The sequence below is a fragment of the Rattus norvegicus genome, chromosome 12 (assembly GCF_036323735.1).
Source record: "Rattus norvegicus strain BN/NHsdMcwi chromosome 12, GRCr8, whole genome shotgun sequence".
NCBI classification, from domain to species: domain Eukaryota; kingdom Metazoa; phylum Chordata; class Mammalia; order Rodentia; family Muridae; genus Rattus; species Rattus norvegicus.
In genome coordinates this window covers 21,960,161-21,982,162 of record NC_086030.1, presented here as the reverse complement: position 1 = coordinate 21,982,162, position 22,002 = coordinate 21,960,161, and the positions used below count along the sequence as shown (strand labels likewise).

Below are 22,002 nucleotides of genomic sequence, written 5' to 3'. Positions count from 1 at the left end.
CTTCCAGTTCTTTCTCTGATTCCTTCAACGGGGGTCCTATTCTCAGTTCAGTGGTTTGCTGCTGGCATTCGCCTCTGTATTTGCTGTATTCTGGCTGTGTCTCTCAGGAGAGATCTACATCTGGCTCCTGTCTGCCTGCATTTCTTTGCTTCATCCATCTTGTCTAATTGGGTGGCTGTATATGTATGGGCCACATGTGGGGCAGGCTCTGAAAGGGTGTTCCTTCTGTGTCTGTTTTAATCTTTGCCGCTCTATTCCCTGCCAAGGGTATTCTTGTTCCCCTTTTAAAGGAGTGAAGCATTCACATTTTGGTCATCCGTCTTGAGTTTCATGTGTTCTAGGCATCTAGGGTAATTCAAGCATTTGGGCTAATAGCCACTTATCAATGAGTGCATACCATGTGTATTTTTCTGTGATTGGGTTACCTCACTCAGGAAGCGATAGTTCTTGTACCACATTACTGTCCTGTGTTCCCTTAGGGACAGAGAAGAAAGCATGTGGTGGTGGAATCATACCTCTCTGGAAGACTTCATCTTTCAAGGGCTCTTTGATGACTCCTTCAGCCACCTTTGTTTTGATTCATTTTTCTTTTTTTTTCGGAGCTCGGGATCGAACCCAGGGTCTTGTGCTTGCTAGGCAAGCGCTCTACCGCTGAGCTAAATCCCCAACCCTCACCTTTGTTTTTTCCTGTTGGTCACGTTGGTCTTTCTTACGGTAGTGAGTGGTAATGACCTCACCATCCTTCTCATCTGTACTGACTCTTTTCTTTACACACCAATGTTCTCCTGCTCAGCCAGCTGTCCTTCATGAATCTGATACACACCTCTACAACCATCCCCAAGATGGCTAGCAATTACCTGTCTGGCAAGGCGTCTATCTCGTTTGTGGGCTGTGCCATCCAGCACTTCCTGTATCTATCTCTGGGTGGTGCAGAGTCTCTCCTCCTGGCCTTCGTGTCCTATGACCGCTATGTTGCCATCTCCCGCCCTTTATGCCACACTGAGCTCATGAGCAGAAGAGTGGGTGTGATGATGGCTGTCATGTCATGGCTGAGTGCATCTGTGAACTCCTTAATCCACATGGCCATCTTGATGAGCTTCTCTTTCTGTGGGTCAAGAATCATCCACCACTCCTACTGTGAATTTCTAGCTGTTTTGAAGCTGGCGTGTGGGGCCATCACTGTGTATGAGAACACAGTCTACATAGGCACTATTATACTTCTTCTTCTCCCCATAATCCTTGTCTCTATGTCCTATGGATTCATTCTCCACAGTGTCATTCAGATGCAATCAGCTGGGAGTAAGAGGAATGCTTTTGCCATGTGCAGTTCTCATCTTATTGCGGTTTCTCTCTGGTATGGTGCCTGTATATTCTCCTATATGAGGTCCAGGTCCCAGCTTACCCCATTGCAAGATGAAGTTGGTTCTGTGTTCATTTCATTATTGCTCCCACACTGAATCCCTGGATTTATACTCTCCGGAATAAGAATGTTGCTAAGGCTCCGAAGAAAATATTGAGGAGTGATGTTGGCTTGCTCTAAATGGTCTTTATTATGTTGAGATATGTTCCTTGTGTCATTAGTCTCTCCAGGACTTTTGTTTTGTGAGGGATTGTTGGATTTTTCTTATGAGATGATCATGTGGACTTCTTCTTTTAGTATGCTTATGTGGTGGATAATATTTATGTGTGTTGAACTGTCTCTGAATCTCTGGCATGATGCCAGTCATGGTGGGTAAATGATGATACTTAATGACAAACTTGAAAGCTCAGAAAAAAATACCAAAAAGGAGTAGATTGGAAGAAACACACTCAGGTCTAAAATTAGTAAAATTAAAAAAAAAGCAACACAAAGAATACCATAAAAATATGTATACCACCAAACTGGAAAACATAAAACAAAATTATGAAAATTTTATTTTTTATTTAAATAGAATTGTAATCACTCGTCCATCCCTCTTCTTTCCCCAACTCCCACCAGCAACCCTCCCTTGAAATGCCCCACTACATCTCCTTCTCTTCAGTCGAAAGCATTTTTCTTTTATTATATTTGTAACATGCATAAATGAATAAATACAACCGCTGAGTCCACTCTTGCTCAACCTCTTCTGGGATTCCCAGGGTCCAGGCTTTTGTACTAAAACCGGTCAATAAGCATGATTATATTTATGTCTGAGTCCAATCCTTTCTTTATTGCTGTTAAAACTGAACTTTGATTTGTTGGGAACACAGAAAAAGACAAACAAATTCATTCTCGATAAGGTTGTGTATTTTTAATACTTGCGTGATTAATTTCAGCTCAATGTTCTATAGTTATCATATGTACATGTCTCCAATTAGGGTTGCATTTGCTGTTACTCATCTATGACTTATGCCTGGCTGTGAGTCATCTGTCTCCTCTAAGGACTTGTAGCTGCCAGTCAAAGGTAGGCAGTGTATGCATCAATAAGTGTCAGAGGTTAGGATGTATTTCTGGTACATCTCATCTTCAGCTTAGTTCTTACTGTACATGTTTCTTCACATCAAAAGATATTACCTTACATAAAACAAGATTCACAAAAGCATCCTTCCTCTTATAAACCTTACACATTGGTTTAGCCTTAATGCTGCCTGGGTTTTAGTCTCAAGAAATGTCTAGGCTATCCCACCCTGTCAGAGTATAGGTCATATTATATATAATTACAAGATCCTCTTAACTAAGTTCTGTTTTTCAGAGCAAAACGTGGTTAGTTCTAGAAAGGCTTTACATCTTATGTGTGTTTGTGTGTATGAACGTAGTTGTATGTCTGTTTGCACGTGTGTGTGTGTGTGTGTGTGTGTGTACATGTTTGGAGATAAGAGTCAACATCAAGTGTCTTCCTCAATTGTTCTCTACCTCACTTTTTGAGGCAGTGTTTCTCAATGGATCTGGAACTTGCTGATTTTGCTACACTGATAGGCCAGTAACTCCAAGGGATCCTCCTGTCTCTGTCTCCCCTGGAGTCACAGGCATGGCCTTTTGTGCTTGGATTTTAGGGATTCTGATTTATATTCTCAAATTTATATGGTGAACACTTCATTCATTGAGGTTTCCCCTAGCCTGGTTTTACATTTTAAAATGTAAAAGAGGCTTTGAATTTGGATGAGCAAATTAAGTTGTCAGCATATAGGACACAGCAGTCTCTTCATGGTTTTGTGTATTCTGTGTTCTTCAGTTGGGAGCATAGCCATGGAGCTTGTTCATACTATCCTTTACAGTGCTTGACTTGTGACTCTTGATTTGTCCCCACCAGGATGAAATTGGATATTGGTTCTAGAAGACACATATGGGATCTGCTGATGGGGGCGTCACAGGCAAGAATTTCAACTTCAGCCAAATTGCTGTTGCGATATTGAATATTTAGCTGCCTCCTACAGTGATTTTGTGAGCAAGTGGGATAGGCTGTTAGAGTACCACAGCAATTCTTGGTGCGCATGTGTTTTAAGTACATGTATGTGTGCAGGTATGAGTGCATATGAGAGCATGTGTGTGTGTAGAGTCCTTAGACATCAGTCACTTTTCGCAATAATTTTCCACTTTTAAATTTGAAAGATGATCATATTATTAATCTGTATGCTTATGTCTATGTGTGTATGCCACATGTATACAGTTGCACAAAGGAGGCCCAAATTTCTAGATCTCCTGGAGCTGGAGTTACTTGTCACCTGTGGAGAGTGCTGGAAACTGAATTCTAATTTTCTTCAAGGACAGAAAACATGCCCTGTGTAGTCGCCCATGTCTTTCATCCCAGCACTTGGGAGGCAGAGGTGGGTGGATTTCTGTGTGTTAGATGTCAGCCTTATGGTCTACATAGTGGTGTTGGGAATAGTCAGGACTACATAGTAAGATTCTGTCTGATGATGATGATGATGGTGGTGGTGGTGGTGGTGGTGGTGGTGGTGGTGGTGGTGATGATGGTGATGATGATGATACCAGTAAATGCCCTTACCCACTGAACCATCTCTCTGTATCCTTCATCTTTATTTTTTTGAAACAGTATCTCTCCCTCAATCCAAGGCTTACTGATTAGGCTAGGCAGATCTCCAGAGAGCTGCCTGCCTTCACAAGGCTGGGATTACATGTACACAACTATATGTGGCTTTTGCATATGTTCTGAGCATCTGAACTCATGTCTTGATGCTTGTGTGGCAGCCATTTTATTAACTGAGCCATCACTCCTCCAATTTTTTTTAAAGTTCGAGTCTCACATATGCCAGGTTAGCCTCAAACTTACTATGTGTAAAAGTGTAATCTTGAACTCCTGATCCTTTACCTCCCCAAGAGATTACAGGTTTGTGCCATCAGGCCAGGTTACATATAGTGCTTAAATCAAATCCAGGGCCTTGGACATGCCAGGCAAGCATTCTCTTAAATTGAATAATATCTCAGCCAGTCAAAACTAGAGGAATTCTAAATCTCCTTCCATATTCACTTAATATATGATGTTTTGTGGCCATGACATTTGGTATGTGGGTTAGAGAGATGACTCGGAAGTTAAGAATGCTTGTTGCTCTTACAGAGGACTTAGGTTCAGTGTCCAGCACCCACATGGTATCTCAAAACCACCTGTGATTCTGATTCTATGGGATCTGATGCCCTCTTCTGATTTCTTAGGCCATCAGGTATGCTTTTGCTGGACATGTATATATATATGAGGTAAAACATTCATATAAAATGAAAGCAATTTAAAAAATTAATAATTAAAAATTGCTATTGAAGAGCTGATTGTCACTAAAATGATGGCAACATGACTCTACTTGCCATTGGATAGTGAAGTAAAAATGTGACAGAAATGTATGGAAATTAAGTGGGGTTTCAACTCTCAATCATCTGATGTCTTTCAGATTCCCATGTATGCCTTTGATATCCAAGCTCACCTCCATTTCTTTCCTTAATTATCTTTGTGTAGGAATCTGTCATCCCAGAGGTTTCAGAGGTGAAGTACATGTGCAATTTCAATCAAGTTCACCTTCCTCTCCAGAGATACTGCTATTATGAAAGAGGACATTGGTTCACCTAGTCAGCTCCTGGAAAAGAACATCCACATGATATTCAGACATTGTTAAGTCCTCTGGCTCCATATCTGTCATTCAGGTCACATGGTAGCATACACAATCCTGTCTTAATGCTGTAGGGGCATCTGTGATGTCCATCCATGTTGCTTTCTGCTGTCTCTTCTCAGCAGATGTTGTAGATGTTCATCCCTAGCATCTGTGGGTCTCCACTACAGCATTATTTTCAGTCTCCTAGTAGTTTTACCTGTTGCCTTTTCAGGAACTGCCTGTAGAAATCATCACCTGAACACAATCCCTGGCCTCTCAGTTTTCCTGTGAAGTATCATAGAAACCTTTGTGCCCCTCCTCCAATTCTTACAATCTGCATCCCTATAAAATTCAGATACTGACAAGTTCTGCTAACAGATACTGTGGTTAAATTTTGATCACAGCTGTGACATCCTATGCATGGCCAAATGGTTGAATGTGGGAAAATTGCATGGAATGTCTGTGTTGCATTTTTCTTTGAGTCATTTCATCCTGGAAGGAAATACCTTAAAACTCAGAAAATCTTAAACTGAACCTGCATGACACTCAGAAAATTCTAAAGGAAGGCTCATTAAGTCTCAGACACTAAAGAACTCCAAAGTCTCTGTTAGTCCTTTAAACTGATCATATATATGAGGTCCCCTCGTCTCAAAGCTTTATAAGCACTAAGGATTATTGAGGACAGGAGATTCCCTGAATTGTTAAGTTGCATAAAATGTACAGAAAGTTTCAGAGTTCAAGTTTTTTGACTTGTCACTCCTGCTGGGATGAGCTATGGGTGACAACCTAGAGCTATCCAGGCTTACAAAAAGATCCTCTCAATCTGCGCCCAGAGCTGGAGCTGTTCCACAGACCTTGGACACAAAACCTGCCTGTAGAGAGCTGAACTGCCAGGAGTACTCTCCCTCCTAAGCCCTCAGCCCACAGGTAGGACCCTACTTTCTCTCTACTGACTGTCCAAAAGGAGACCTGCCAGGAGTGCATAGGGCTTGGGAACCCACAGGGAGACCTAGGACAGGACCCTTTTTGTCTCCATCTGCACTCAGAGCTCTTAGAACCAAAACCTGCCAGCAGAGAGCTGGTCTGTCAGGAGTGCTTTCACTCCAAAGCTCACAGTTTCACAGGCTCACAGGAGGGACAGGCTCCAGTCAGAGACAGCAAAACCAACTAACATCAGAGATAACCAGATGGTGAGAGGCAAGCACAAGAACCTAAGCAATAGAAACCATGTCTACTTGGCATCATCAGAACCCAGTTCCCCCACCACAGCAAATACTGGATATCTCAACACACTGGAAAAGCAAGATTTGAATTTAAAACCACATCTCATAATGATGATAGAGGACTTTAAGAAGGACACAAATAACTCCCTAAAAGAAATACAGAACAATACAGGTAAACAAATAGAAGCCATTAAAGAGGAAACACAAAAATCCCTTAAAGAATTATAGGAAAACATAACCAAATAGGTGAAAAAATTGAACAAAACCATCCAGGAACTAAAAATGGAATTAGAAACAATAAAGAAATCACAAAGGGAGACAACCCTGGAGATAGAAAACCTAGGGAAGAGATCAGGAGTCATAGATGTAAGCATCACCAACAATACAACAAACTGAAGAATCTCAGGAGCAGAAGCTACCATAGAAAACATTGACGTGGGGCTGGGGATTTAGCTCAGTGGTAGAGCGCTTACCTAGGAAGCGCAAAGCCCTGGGTTCGGTGCCCAGCTCCAAAAAAAAAAAAAAAAAAAAAAAAAAGAAAACATTGACGTAATAGTCAAAGAAAATGCAAAAAGCAAAAAGGTCCTAACCAAAAACATTCAGGAATTCCAAGACACAATGAGAAGATCAAACCTAAGGATAATAAGTATAGAATAAAGGGAAGACTCCCAACTTAAAGGGCCAGTAAATATCTTCAACAAAATTATAGAAGAAAACTTTCTAACCCAAAGAAAGAGATGCCCTTAAACATACAAGAAGCCTACAGAACTTTAAATAAATTGGACTAGAAAAGAAATTCCTCTTGTCACATAATAGTCAAAACACCAAATGTACAAAACAAAGAAAGGATATTCAAAGCAGTAAGGGAAAATGTAACATATAAAGGCAGACCTATCAGAATTACACCAGACTTCTCACCAGAGACTATGAAATTTAGAAGATCCTTGGCAGATGTTGTACAGACAAATGTTAGCCTAGGCTACTATATCCAGCAAAACTCTCAGTTACCACAGATTGGAGAAACCAAGCTATTCTATGACAAAACCAAATTTATGCAATCTTTTTCCACAAATCCAGTGCTACAAAGGATAATAGATGGAAAATTCCAACACAAAGAGGGAAACTACGCATGAGCAAAAGGAAGAAAGTAGTCTAATTTCAACTAACCCAAAAGAAGATAGCCACACAAACATAATTCCACCTCTAACAACAAAAATAACAGGAAACAACAATCATTGGTCCCTAATATCTTGCAACATCAATGGACTCAATTACCCACTAAAAAGACATAGACTAACAGGCTGGATATATAAAGAGGACCCAGCATTTTGCCGCATTCAGGAAATGCACCTCAGTGACAAAGACAGACACTACCTCAGAGTAAAAGGTTGGGAAAAAGTTTTCCAAGCAAATGATCCCAAGAAACAAGCTGGAGTAACCATTTTAATATCGAATAAAATCGACTTTCAATCAAATGTTATAAAAAAAGATAACTTCATACGCACCAAAGGAAAAGTCTACCAAGATGAACTCTCAATTCTGAACATCTGTGTCCAAATGCAAGGGCACCCACATTCATAAAAGAAACTTTGCTTAAATTCAAAGCATACATTGCACCACACACAATAATAGGAGACTTTAACACCCCACTCTCATCAATGGACAGAGCATGGAACAGAAACTAAACAGAGACACAGTGAAACTAACAGAAGTTATGAAACAAGTGGATTTAACAGATGTCTATAGAACACTACATCCTAAAACAAAAGAATATACCTTCCTTTCAGCACCTCATGGTACCTTCTCAAATCAGTCACAAAACAGGTCTCAATAGATTCAAGAACATTAAAATAATCCCATGAATTCTATCAGATCACCATGGACTGAGGCTGTTCTTCAATAACAACAAAAACAACAAAAGCCCCCCTCCCCCACACGTGGAAGCTGAACAATTTTCTACTCAACAACAAGTTTGTGAGGGAAGAAATAAAGAAAGAAATTAAAGACTTTTTAGAAATTAATGAAAATGAAGGCACAACATACCCATACTTATGGCATACAATGAAAGCAGTGTTAAGAGGCTCATAGCTCTGAGTGCTTCCAAAAAGAAACTGTAGAGAGCATACACTAACAGCTTGACAGCAACCTGAAAACTCTAGAACAAAAAGAACACATCCAAGAGGAGTAGATGGCAGGAAACAATCAAACTCATGACTGAAATCAACCAAGAAGAAACAAAAAGAACTATACAAAGAATCAACAAAACCAAGAGCTGGTTCTTTGAGAAAATCAACAAGATGGATAAACCCTTAGGTAGACTGAGCAGAGGGCACAGAGTATCCAAATTAACAAAATCAGAAATGAAATGGTAGACATAACAACAGAAGGCGGGGAAATTAAAAAAAAATCATCAGATCTTACTACAAAAGCCTATACTCAACAAAACTGGAAAATGTGGATGAAATGAACAATTTATGAACAATTTTCTAGGCAGAATATCAGGTACCAGTTAATCAGGATCACATAAACCATCTAAACAGTCCCATAACTCCTAAAGAAATAGAAGCTGTTATTAAAAGTTTCCCAACCAAAAAAAAAAAAAAAAAAGTCGAGGACCAGATGGGTTTAGTGCAGAATTCTATCAGACCTTCATAGACCTAATACCAACACTGTCCACATTATTCAACAAAATAGAAACAGACAGAGCACTATCCAAATACTTCTATGAAGCCACAATTACACTTATACCTAAAGCACACAAAGACCCAAAAGAGAAAGAGAACTTCAGATCAATTTCTCTTATGAATATCGACCTAAAAATACTCAATAAAATTCTCTCATTCTGTGTGTTTTTTTTTTTTTGTTCTTTTTTTTTTTTTTTTCGGAGCTGGGGACCGAACCCAGGGCCTTGCGCTTCCTAGGTAAGCGCTCTACCACTGAGCTAAATCCCCAGCAAATTCTCTCATTCTGAATTGAAGAACACAACAAAACGATCATCCATCATGATCAAGTAGGCTTCATCCCAGGAATGCAGGGATGGTTCAAATATGGAAATCCATCAACATAATTCACTATATAAACAAAGTCAAAGAAAAAAGCCACATGTTCAGTTTATTAGATGGCAAGAAAGCATTTGACAAAATTGAACATCCCTTAAAGTTAACAGTCTTGGAAAGATGAGGGATTCAAGGTCCATACCTAAACACAATAAAAGCAATATACACAAACCAGTAGCCTACATCAAACAAAATGGAGAGAAACTTTAAGCAATACTACTAAAATCAGTGACTAGACAAGGCTGCCCCCTCTCTTCCTACCTATTCAATATAGTACTCAAAGTCCTACCCAGAGCAATCAGACAATGAAAGAAAGTCAAGGGGATACAAGTTGGAAAGTAAGAAGTCAAAATGTCACTAATTGCAAATGTTATGATAATATACTTAAGTGATCCCAATAGTTCCACCAGAGAACTCCTACAGCTGATAAACAACTTCAACAAAGTGACTGAATATAAAATTAACACAGACAAATCAGTAGCCTTTGTCTATGCAAAGGATAAATAGGATGAGAAGAAAATTAGGGAAAGACACCCTTCACAACAGTCACAAATAATATAAAATACCTTGGTGTGACTCTAACCAGGCAAGTGAAAGATATCTGTATGACAAGAACTTCAAGTCTCAATTTCTTTCAAGAAGAAAGAAATCGAAGAAGATCTCAGAAGTTAGAAGGATCTCCCATGCTCATGAATTGGCAGGATTAATATTTTAAAAATGGCTGCCTTCCTGAAAGCAATCTACATATTCAACTCAAATCACATAAAAATTCCAACTCAATTCTTTATAGAGTTAGAAAGAGCAATTTGCAAATTCATTTGGAATAATAAAAAACCCAGGATATCAAAAACTATCCAAAACAATAAAAGAATTTATGGCAGAATCATCATGCCTGACCTCAAGCTTATCACAGAACAATAGTGATAAAAACTGTATGGTTTTGGTACAGAGACAGTCAGGTAGATCAATGGAATGGAATTGAAGTTCCAGAAATGAACTCACACACCTATGGTCACTTGATCTTTGACAAAGGAGATAAAACCATACAGTGGAAGAAAGATAGCATTTTCAACAAATGGTGCTGGTTCAATTGGAGGTCAGCATGTAGAAGAATGCAAATCGATCCATGCTTATCACCCTGTACAAAGCTCAAGTCGAAGTTGATCAAGGACCTTCACATCAAACCAGATACACTCAAACTAATAGAAGGAAAGTGGGGAAGATTCTTAAACACATGGGCACTGGGGAAAATTTCCTCAACAGAACACCAATGGCTTATGCTCTAATATCAAGTATCGACAAATGGGACTTTATAAAGTTGCAAAGCTTCTGTAAGTCAAAGAACACTGTCATTAGGAGAAAATGGCAACCTGCAGATTGGGAAAAGTTCTTTACCAAATCTACATCTGATACAGGACTAATATCCAATATATACAAAGAACTCAAGAAGTTAGACTCTCGAGAATCAAATAATCCTATTAAACGTGGCACAGGGCTAAGCAAATAATTTTCAAATGAGGAATATCTTATGGTTGAGAAGCACCTAACGAGGGAATACCCTTACTCAAGAAGGGGGAGGCAGATGGGATAGGGGCTTATGGATGGGACACTGGGAAAGGGAATAGCATTTGAAATGTAAATAAAAAATACTCAATAAAAAATGTTCAACATCCTTAGTCATCTGGGAAATGCAAATGAAAACAAAGGTGAGATTCCACCTCACACCAGTCAGAATGGCTAAGATAAAAAACTCAGGTGATATTAGATGTTGGTGAGGATGTGGAGAAAGAGGAACACTCCTCCATTGTTGGTGGGATTGCAAGCTGGTACAACCACTCTGGGAATCAGTCTGGAGGTTCCTCAGAAAATTGAACATAGTACTATCTGAAGATCCAGCTATATCTCTTCTGGGAATATACCAAAAGATGCTCAAATATATTACAAGGACACGTGCTCCACTTTGTTTATAGCAGCCTTATTTATAATAGCCAGATGGTAGAAAGAACCCAGATGCCCATCAACAGAGGAATGGATACAGAAAATGTACATTTACACAATTGAGCACTACTCAGCTATTACCAACAATTACTATGTGAAATTCTTAGGCAAGTGGATAGAACTAGAAAATATCATTCTAAATGACATAAACCAGTCACCAAAGAACACAACTCATATGTACTCACTGTAAGTGAATATTCACCCAAAAGCTTGGAATACCTTAGAAAATATTCACAGATTATATAAAGCCCACAAAGAAGCAAGATCAGAATGTGATTGCTTCATTCCTTCTTAGAAGGGAGAATAAAATACTCAGGGGAGGAAATACAAGGACAAAGAGTGGAGAAGGTACTGAAGAAAAAGTCATCCAGAGATTGCCCCACCTGGTGATCCTTCCCATATGCAGCCACCAAACCCAGTCACTATTGCTGGTGCCAAGATGTGCTTGCTGACAGGAGCCAGATATTGGTGTCTCTTGAGAGATTCTATTAGAGCCCTATTGATACAGGTGAGGATGGTTGCAGCTAACCGTTGGGCTGAACAAAGGGACTCCAATGGAGGAGTTGGAGAAAAGACTGAAGGAGCTGAAGTTGTTTGCAACACCATAGGAAGAACAACAATATCAACTAACAAGACCCCTCCAGAGCTCCTAGGGACTAAACCACCAACCAATGAGTACACATGGAGGAATTCATGACTCCACCCACATTTGTAGCAGAAGATGGCATTGTCCAGCATCAATGGGAGGAAAAGCCCTTGGTCCTGTGAAGGCTTTTCCCCCAATGTAGGGTACTGCCATGGCGTTTAGGTTGGAGTGGGTGGGTGGGAGGGAGTGGGAGCATCCTCATAGAAGTAGGGTAAGTGGAGAGGGGATACGTGAGGGGGGAGGGAATAACATTTGAAATGTAAATACATAAATTAGCCAAGAAAAATAAAATAAAAAAAAAACCAAACTTCTCACCCCCACTCCTGCAAGGAATCCCAATAAATCAGCTGTTTTGTCAAGTTGAACTTTGGTGTAATTTTTATTTTGGTGTGCCATCAGTTCCTTTTATGGGGTTAATAGGTGTTTTTTTTTTTTTTTTGCTTATGTTCCATATCCTCAAAAAAAAAAAAAAAAAACAAACCTGTCACACAACAAGGCTGCTTTGTGTGAGCACGCTGCCTTGAAGCTCTCGAAGCAATCTTTCGAATGACTTTAGATTTTATACCATGGAGCCTGTCTTGATGGGCGAGGCTCATGCCTGCTTGCAACTACAGTTCTAGGTACCCAGTGTGTTCTTCTGTCCTCAGCAGGTACCTATATATGGATGTGAAAGACACTCACCTCCAAGGTGACTGAAAATAAAGTAAAACCTAGAAAGAATCGATTTGCAATGTTTGTCTTTCTGAACCTGATTTATTTTACTTAATGTGGTGATCTCTGGTTCCATCCATTTTCCTCACAATGACAGGAATACAGGAAAGGATGTGTCAACAATCCTGTGCAGCCATACCTGATGTAGGAGAACAGCAGATAAGACATTTCCAGAGGCGTTAAGATTGACACATGAAGAAACCAATGATAGAAGGATGGAACCCCTTCATTCTTAGTTGCTGCCCAACTACTGTGAAGAGACACCATGGCCAAGGTAACTTATAAAAGAAAAGAAAATATTTAATTGGGAGCTTGCTTACAGTTTCAGAGAATGAGTCCATGGCCATCAGGTAGTCATGGCACTGGGGCAGTAGCTCAGATTTTCCATCTGATCCAAAGTCAAGAGAAAGACAAGTGGCAAGGGGGGAGAGAGAGAGAGAGAGAGAGAGAGAGAGAGAGAGAGAGAGAGAGAGAGAGAGAGAGAGAGAGAGAGAACTTGTAGTTGTGTAGGTTTTAGGCACCCTAAACTCCACTCTCTTGGCAAACCTCCTCTAATAAGGATATATACCTCCCAATCCTTCCCAAATAGTTTCAACTGTGGAATAAGCATTCAAACAGATGAGTCTACAGGGACCATTCTCATCTAAATCACCACATCCTTTGACCATGGGCTGCGTGCAACAAAACAGAATGTGAACACACACACACACACACACACACACACACACACACACACACACACACACACACACGCACACCTCTACAAAAACCCAGAAAGCACCATGTAAATAATCTGTAAAGGAGGAGGACTTTAATGTCCCAGGGCCTTTGAGCCTTTGGCCCTTCCTTCCCAGCTCTCTGGGCCATTTTCATTCTTGACAGTCTTTTCCTTTCTTATCACACTGTCTATATTTTTTATCAGTACCTATGTGCCTGTAATCCAATTCCAGAACATAACAACCTGAAACTCTTGGAGAGTGCCCTTTGCTCTTTGATTCAAGCATATGACACACCCTCTGGTTTATGATAAAGGTGACAATAAAATTCACACTGAAGAATAGACAACCTTTTTAGTAAATGACGTTAGGAAAGAGTGAAAGGTTTTTTTTTTTCTGTTATTGTGGGATTTTTTTGGGGGGCAAATTTAATGCTTTAAAGTGTTTGCTATGAACATTTGTTATAAATAATACAGGGTCACACAAACATTCTAATATAAGTATATTATATTTTGAGTCCATCCCATCCCCTATTTCTACTTCTGTGCCGCCATCATTCCTATTAGTTCCCACTGTTCGTTTAGTTTGGCTTTCCACTTTGATGGGAAAGACTTGATCTTTGTCTCTTGTACAAAAATTAAAAAAAAATGAACTGAAATTTCAGTTTCTAAATTAAGTATCTTTTTTTCTAATGAAAATTTTATCATAGAGAACTGGCAAATAAAAAATAATCCACACAGCCAAAATTAAACAGACCCAAAGTTTACATATCTAAGTGAACTTTTATATGGTTAGAAAAGCCATTCTGAAGCCCTGGAGTTTCACATTAGATTTTATACCATTGCTATAAAATATATTGTTATGTACATATCCACCCCCAAACCCTGGAAGATCAGTGACAGAGTTGAGATTAGAAAAACAACTAGCTTTTAATCTTCTTTCATGGTCTGAGGGTTCTGTACCTGTGTTCAGTCCTTATCCACCACTCAGTTCCTTCCTTACCACCTAGCATTCACCTTTTCTTGTTATACTTTCTATCCATGGTACCCACATCTACATTTGTTTACATACATATGTATTAGGATAGGATCTGTATATAAAGGAGAATATGTGGTTTATTATTCCCTCTGAAAGAATGTGTCCTCCCTACATTTTTTAAAGATTTATTTATTTATTTTTAACTTTTTTCTTTTTTTTCTTTATTAACTTGAGTATTTCTTATTTACATTTCGATTGTTATTCCTTTTCCCGGTTTCCGGGTAAACATCCCCCTAACCCTTCCCCCTCCCCTTCTGTATGGGTGTTCCCCTCCCCATCCTCCCCACATTACCACCCTCCCCCCAACAATCATGTTCACTGCGGGTTCAGTCTTAGCAGGAACAAGGGCTTCCCCTTTCCCTGGTGCTCTTACTAGGCTATTCATTGCTACCTATCAGGTTGGAGCCCAGATCAGTCCATGTATAGTCTTTGGGTAGTGCCTTAGTCCCTGGAAGCTCTGGTTGGTTGGCATTGTTGTTCATATGGGGTCTCAAGCCCCTTCAACTCTTTCAGTCCTTTCTCTGATTCCTTCAACGGGGGTCCCATTCTCAATTCAGTGGTTTGCTGCTGGCATTCGCCTATGTATTTGCTGTATTCTGGGTGTGTCTCTCAGGAGAGATCTACATCCGGTTCCTGTCAGCCTGCACTTCTTTGCTTCATCCATCTTGTCTAATTGGGTGGCTGTATATGTATGGGCCACATGTGGGGCAGGCTCTGAATGGGTGTTCCTTCTGCCTCTGTTTTAAACTTTGCCTCCCTATTCCCTGCCAAGGGTATTCTTGTTCCCCTTTTAAAGAAGGAGTGCAGCATTCGCATTTTGATCATCCTTCTTGAGTTTCATGTGTTCTGTGCATCTAGGGCAATTCAAGCATTTGGGCTAATATCCACTTATCAATGAGTGCATACCATGTGTGTTTTTCTGTGATTGGGTTACCTCACTCAGGATGATATTTTCCAGTTCCCTCCATTTGCCTATGAATTTCATAAAGTCATTGTTTTTGATAGCTGAGTAATATTCCATTGTGTAGATGTACCACATTTTCTGTATCCATTCCTCTGTTGAAGGGCATCTGGGTTCTTTCCAGCTTCTGGCTACTATAAATAAGGTTGCTGTGAACATAGTGGAGCATGTGTCTTTGCTATATGTTGGGGCATCTTTTGGGTATATGCCCAAGAGAGGTATAGCTAGGTCCTCAGATAGTTCAATGTCCAATTTTCTGAGGAACCTCCAGACTGATTTCTAGAATGGTTGTACCAGACTGCAATCCCACCAACAATGGAGGAGTGTTCCTCTTTCTCAACATCCTCACCAGTATTTGCTGTCACCTGAGTTTTTGATGTTAGCTATTCTCACTGGTGTGAGGTGCAATCTCTGGGTTGTTTTGATTTGCATTTCCCTTATGACTAAAGATGTTGAACATTTCTTTAGGTGTTTCTCAGCCATTCGGCATTCCTCAGCTGTGAATTCTTTGTTTAGCTCTGAACCCCAGTTTTTAATAGCATTATTTGTCTCCCTGCAGTCTAACTTCGTGAGTTCTTTGTATATTTTGGATATAAGCCCTCTATCTGTTGTAGGATTGGTTAAGATCTTTTCCCAATCTGTTGGTTGTCGTTGTGTCCTAACAACAGTGTCCTTTGCCTTACAGAAGCTTTGCAGTTTTATGAGATCCCATTTGTTGATTCTTGATCTTAGAGCATAACCCACTGGTGTTTTGTTCAGGAAATGTGTTTGAGACTCTTCCCTAGTTTTTCTTCTATTAGTTTGAGTGTATCTGGTTTGATGTGGAGGTCCTTGATCACTTGGACTTAAGCTTTGTACAGGGTGATAAGAATGGATCGATCTGCATTCTTCTACATGCTGACCTCCAATTGAACAAGCACCATTTGCTGAAAATGCTATCTTTTTTTCCATTGGATGGTTTTGGCTCCTTTGTCAAAAATCAAGTGATCATAGGTGTGTGGGTTCTTTTCTGGGTCTTTAATTCTATTCCACTGATCTATCTGCCTGTCTCTGTACCAATACCATGCAGTTTTTATCACTATTGCTTTGTAATACTGCTTGAGTTCAGGGATAGTGATTCCACTGGAAGTTCTTTTATTGTTGAGGATAGTTTTAGCTATCCTGGGTTTTTTATTATTCCAGATGAATTTGCAAGTTGTTCTGTCTAACTCTCTGAAGAATTGGATTGGTATTTTGATGGGGATTGCATTGAATCTGTAGGTCACTTTTGGTAAAATGGCCATTTTTACTATATTAATCCTGCCAATCCATGAGCATGGGAGATCTTTCTATCTTCTGAGATCTTCTTCAATTTCTTTCTTCAGAGGCTTGAAGTTCTTACCGTACAGATCTTTTACTTGCTTCGTTAAAGTCACACCGAGGTATTTTATATTTTTGGGGACTATTATGAAGGGTGTCGTTTCCCTAATTTCTTTCTCAGCTTGTTTCTCTTTTGTGTAGAGGAAGGGTACTGATTTATCTAAGTTAATTTTATACCCAGCCACTTTGCAGAAGTGTTTATCAGCTTTAGTAGTTCTCTGGTGGAACTTTTGGGATCACTTAAATATACTATCATATCATCTGCAAATAGTGATATTTTCAATCTGTATCCCTTTGATCTCCTTTTGTTGTTTGATTGCTCTGGCTAGGACTTCGAGAACCATATTGAATAAGTAGGGAGAGAGTGGGCAGCCTTGTCTAGTCCCTGATTTTAGTGGGATTGCTTCCCATTTCTCTCCATTTAGTTTAATGTTAGCTACTTGTTTGCTGTATATGGCTTTTACTGTGTTTAGGTATGGGCCTTGTATTCCTGTTCTGTCCAGGACTTTTATCATGAAGGGGTGTTGACTTTTGTCAAATGCTTTCTCAGCATCTAATGAAATGATCATGTGGTTTTTATCTTTCAGTTTGTTTATATAGTGGATTACGTTGATGGTTTTCCACATACTAACCTTTCCTGCATCCCTGGAATGAAGCCTACTTGATTGTTATGGATAATTGTTTTGATGTGCTCTTGGATTCGGTTTGCAAGAATTTTAATGAGTATCTTTACGTCAATATTCATAAGGGAAATTGGTCTGAAGTTCTCATTCTTTGTTGGGTCTTTGTGTGGTTTAGGTATAAGAGTAATTGTGGCTTTATAGAAGGAATTCGGTAGTGCTCCATCTGTTTCAATTTTGTGGAATAGTTTGGATAGTATTAGCATGAGGTCTTCTATGAAAGTCTGATAGAATTCTGCACTGAACCCGTCTGGACCTGGGCTCTTTTTGGGTGGTAGACTTTTAATGACTGCTTCTATTTCTTTAGGAGTTATGGAGTTGTTTAAATGGCTTATGTGTTCCTGATTTAACTTTGGTACCTGGTATCTGTCTAGGAAATTGTCCATTTCCTGCAGATTTTCAAGTTTTGTTGAATATAGGCTTTTGTAGTAGGATCTGATAATTTTTTGAATTTCCTCTGATTTTGTAGTTATGTCTCCCTTTTCATTTCTGATTTTGTTAATTTGGACATACTCTCTGTGTCCTCTTGTTAGTCTGGCTAAGGGTTTATCTATCTTGTTGATTTTCTCAAAGAACCAACTTCTGGTTCTGTTGATTCTTTGTATAGTCCTTTTTGTTTCTACTTGGTTGATTTCAGCTCTGAGTTTGATTATTTCCTGCCTTCTACTCCTCCTGGTTGTATATGCTTCTTTTTGTTCTAGAGCTTTTAGGTGTGCTGTCAAGCTGCTGATGTATGCTCTCTCCTGTTTCTTTCTGTGGGCACTCAGAGCTTATGAGTTTACCTCTTATCACAGCTTTCACTGTGTCCCATAAGTTTGGGTATGCTGTATCTTCATTTTCATTAAATACTAAGAAGTGTATAATTTCTTTCTTTATTTCTTCCTTGACCAGGTTATCATTGAGTAGAGCATTGTTCAATTTCCATGTATATGTGGGCTTTCTTTCCTTATTGTTATTGAAGACCAGCTTTAGCCCATGGTGGTCTGATAGGATGCATGGCATTATTTCTATCTTTCTGTATGTGTTGAGGCCTGTTTTATGACCTATTATATGGTCAATTTTGGACAAAGTACCATGAGGTGGTGAGAAGAGGAATATCCTTTTGTTTTAGGAGAGAATGTTCTATAAATATCTGTTAAGTCCATTTGGTTCATAACTTCTGTTAGTCTGTCTATGTCTCTGTTTAATTTCTGTTTCCATGATCTGTCCATTGATGAGAGTGAGGTGTTGAAATCTCCTACTATTATTATGTGAGGTGCAATGTGTGCTTTGAACTTTTGTAAGGTTTCTTTTATGTATGTAGGTGCCCTTGTATTTGGAGCATAGATATTTAGGATTGAAAGTTCATCTTGGTGGATTTTTCCTCTGATGAATAAGAATTGACATTCCTTATCTTTTCTGATGACTTTTGATTGAAAACCGAATTTATTCGATATTAGAATGGCTACTCCAGCTTGCTTCTTCTGACCATTTGCTTGGAAAGTTGTTTTCCAGCCTTTTGCTCTGAAGTAATGTCTGTCTTTGTCTCTGAGGTGTGTTTCCTGTAGGCAGCAAAATGCTGGATCCTCATTACGTATCCAGTTTGTTAATCTGTATCTTTTTATTGGGGAATTGAGTCCATTGATGTTGAGAGATATTAAGGAATAGTGATTGTTGCTTCCTGTTATATTCGTATTTGGATGTGAGATTATGTTTGTGTGCTTGTCTTCTCTTTGTTTTATTGTATAAGGATTAGTTTCTTGCTTTTTCTAGGGTGTAGCTTGCCTCTTTGTGTTGGTCTTTACCATTTATTGTCCTTTGTAGGGCTGGATTTTTAGAAAGATATTGTGTAAATTTGGTTTTGTCATGAAATATCTTGGTCTCTCCATCTATTTTATTTGATTGTTTTGCTGGATACAGTACCCTGGGCTGGTGTTTGTGTTCTCTTAGGGTCTGTATGACATCTGTCCAGGAACTTCTGGCTTTCATAGTCTCTGGCGAGAAGTCTGGTGTAATTCTGATAGGTCTGCCTTTATATGTTACTTGACCTTTTCCCTTTATGCTTTTAATATTTTTCTTTGTTTTGTCCATTTGGTGTTTTGACTATTATGTGACGGGAGGAGTTTCTTTTCTGGTCCAATCTATTTGGAGTCCTGTAGGCTTCTTGTATATTTATGGGCATCTCTTCCTTCAGGTTTGTTTTCTTCTATGATTTTGTTGAAGATATTTACTGGTCCTTTCAGCCGGGAGTCTTCTCTCTCTTCTATACCTATTATCCTTAGGTTTGATATTCTCATTGAGTCCTGGATTTCCTGTAGGTTTTGGGCCAGTAGCCTTTTCCATTTTCCATTATCTTTAACAGTTGTGTCGATAATTTCTATGGAATCTTCTGCTCATGAGATTCTCTCTTCTATCTCTTGTATTCTGTTGGTGATGCTTGTATCTACAGCTCCTTGTCTCTTCCTTTGGGTTTCTATATCCAGGGTTATCTCCCTTTTTACTTTCTTTATTGCTTCTATTTCCTTTTTTAATTCCTTCAGCTGTTTGATTGTGTTTTCTTGTAATTCTTTCAGGGATTTTTGTGATTCCTCTTTATAGGCTTCTAATTTTTTTTATTATGTTTTCCTGAATTTCTCTAAGGGAGTTCTTTATGTCTTTCTTGAAGTCCTCCATCATCATGATCAAATGTGATTTAAAATCTAGATCTTGCTTTTCTGGTGTGTTTGGATATTCAGTGTTTGCTTTGGTGGTAGAATTGGGCTCCGATGATGCCATGTAGTCTTGGTTTATGTTGCTTGGGTTCCTGTGCTTGTTTCTCACCGTCAGGTTGTCTCTAGTGTTATCTTTTTCTGCTATTTCTGACAGTGGCTAGACTGTCCTATAGGCCTGTGTGTCAGGAGTGTTGTAGACCTGTTTTCCTGTTTCCTTTCAGCCAGTTATGGGAACATATTATTCTGCTTTCAGGTGTGTAGTCTTTCCTGTCTACTGCTCTTCAGCTGTTCTTGTGGGCGTGTGTCCTGAGTCCACCAGGCAGGTCACTTGGAGCACAGAAGTTGGTCTTACCTCTGGTCTCTGGCCTGAAGTCGATCCTTGGGGGACTGTGTTTCAGCTCTCTGTGAGGGCAGTAACCAGAAGGGCCTGCTCCGCCTTTTCTCGGGTCCCTGTTCACAGGGGGCCCAGATGGCGCTAGGCATTTTCCTCTAGAGTCAGAAATGTGGGCAGAGTGTAGTCTCTTCTGGCTTCCCAGTCGTGTCTGCCCCTCTGAAGGTTTAGCTCTCCCTCCCCCAGGATATAGGTGCAGGGAGCTGTTTGAACGCGTCCCTTCAGATCCAGGTGGTGTCTGGACCGCAGGGAACCTGCAGCTTGAGTGCCCCTATCTTCCTGTTCCCAGAGGCCCTATATAGTTTCCTTTTGGGTCAGGGATATGGGTAAGGGTGGGTATTACTGGTGGTCTCTCCTGTGATGGCAGGATTTTGCCATTTCATGGCTTGTAATGTATCTGGTGGATGATATCCATTAGAAATCCTTTTATTTCTTCTGGGTTATCCAGATTTTCTGAGTACAGTTTTTCCACTGCAATCCCCAATGAACTTTGGTTCTTTGGTTTTGTCAGATTGCCTAAGGATTTCTCAATTTTATTTTATTTATTTATTTATTTATTTATTTATTTATTTAAGAATCAGTTCCTTTTTGTTGATTTTGTGTGCTCATTTGGGTAGATTTCAAGATTTTCGGAATTGAAGCAGCTTGGGACAAAAGGACCAAAGGTCGCTTTTTTCAATTTGACACAAACCTAGTTATATCCAGGAAGAGGGAATCAGAGTTAAGAAATTGTTTCCACCAGAATGGCCTGTAGGTACCTCAGTGGGGGAATACTCTTGATTAATGATAAATGTGGGAGGGCCCAGACCACAGTGGATAGTGTTACCTCTAGGAAGGTACTTTTGGGTTTGATAAGAAAGGAAGCTGAAAGACTGCTGAGAAAGCTCAGTGGTTAAGAGAGAATGCTGCTCTTCCAGAGGACTTGAGTTAGTTCCAGGAAAAGAAAAGAAAGAAAAAGAAGAAAGAAGGCTGACAAAGCCTCAGTGTGGAAGAAGGAAACAATATTCAGCCAAGGGGTCTGCTTCAGTTTCTGTCTTCAGATACGTACCTTGACTTTCTGTCCTAACTTTCCTCCATGATGGACCAACTCTTAAGTTGTAATACAAATTGAACTTTCTCCCAAGTTGTTTTTGTTCACAGTGTTTTTTTTTTCTCCACAACGACAGAGAGAAAACTAGGACAGAAATGCACTAGGAGAGTTACAGTCAATGGTTTCCCCTGAGTTTCTGATAACAAGCAATACCTTTGTACTTCGTGAAAGTGATAACACTGGCCCCTTTTTACTCAATGTTTCTTACCAAATGAATTCAGAGATCAAAGTGGGTACGTCCATGATCCTTTGCCAACTGCTAGGTTAGAGAGTACACTTGACTCAGAACTGTAGGTGTTTCCATTGGCTACAAGTTCAGCCCCACCTCCTTTCCCTGTTCTTAAGCACTACAGGGTGGTTTCCTTGAGTCACACACAGCTGGGCA

At 39.6% G+C, this 22,002-nt stretch overlaps 1 pseudogene; it reads left to right on the top strand.

Annotated features, from left to right (window-relative positions):
• On the top strand, positions 496 to 1,540 carry LOC498158 (hypothetical; annotated as a pseudogene).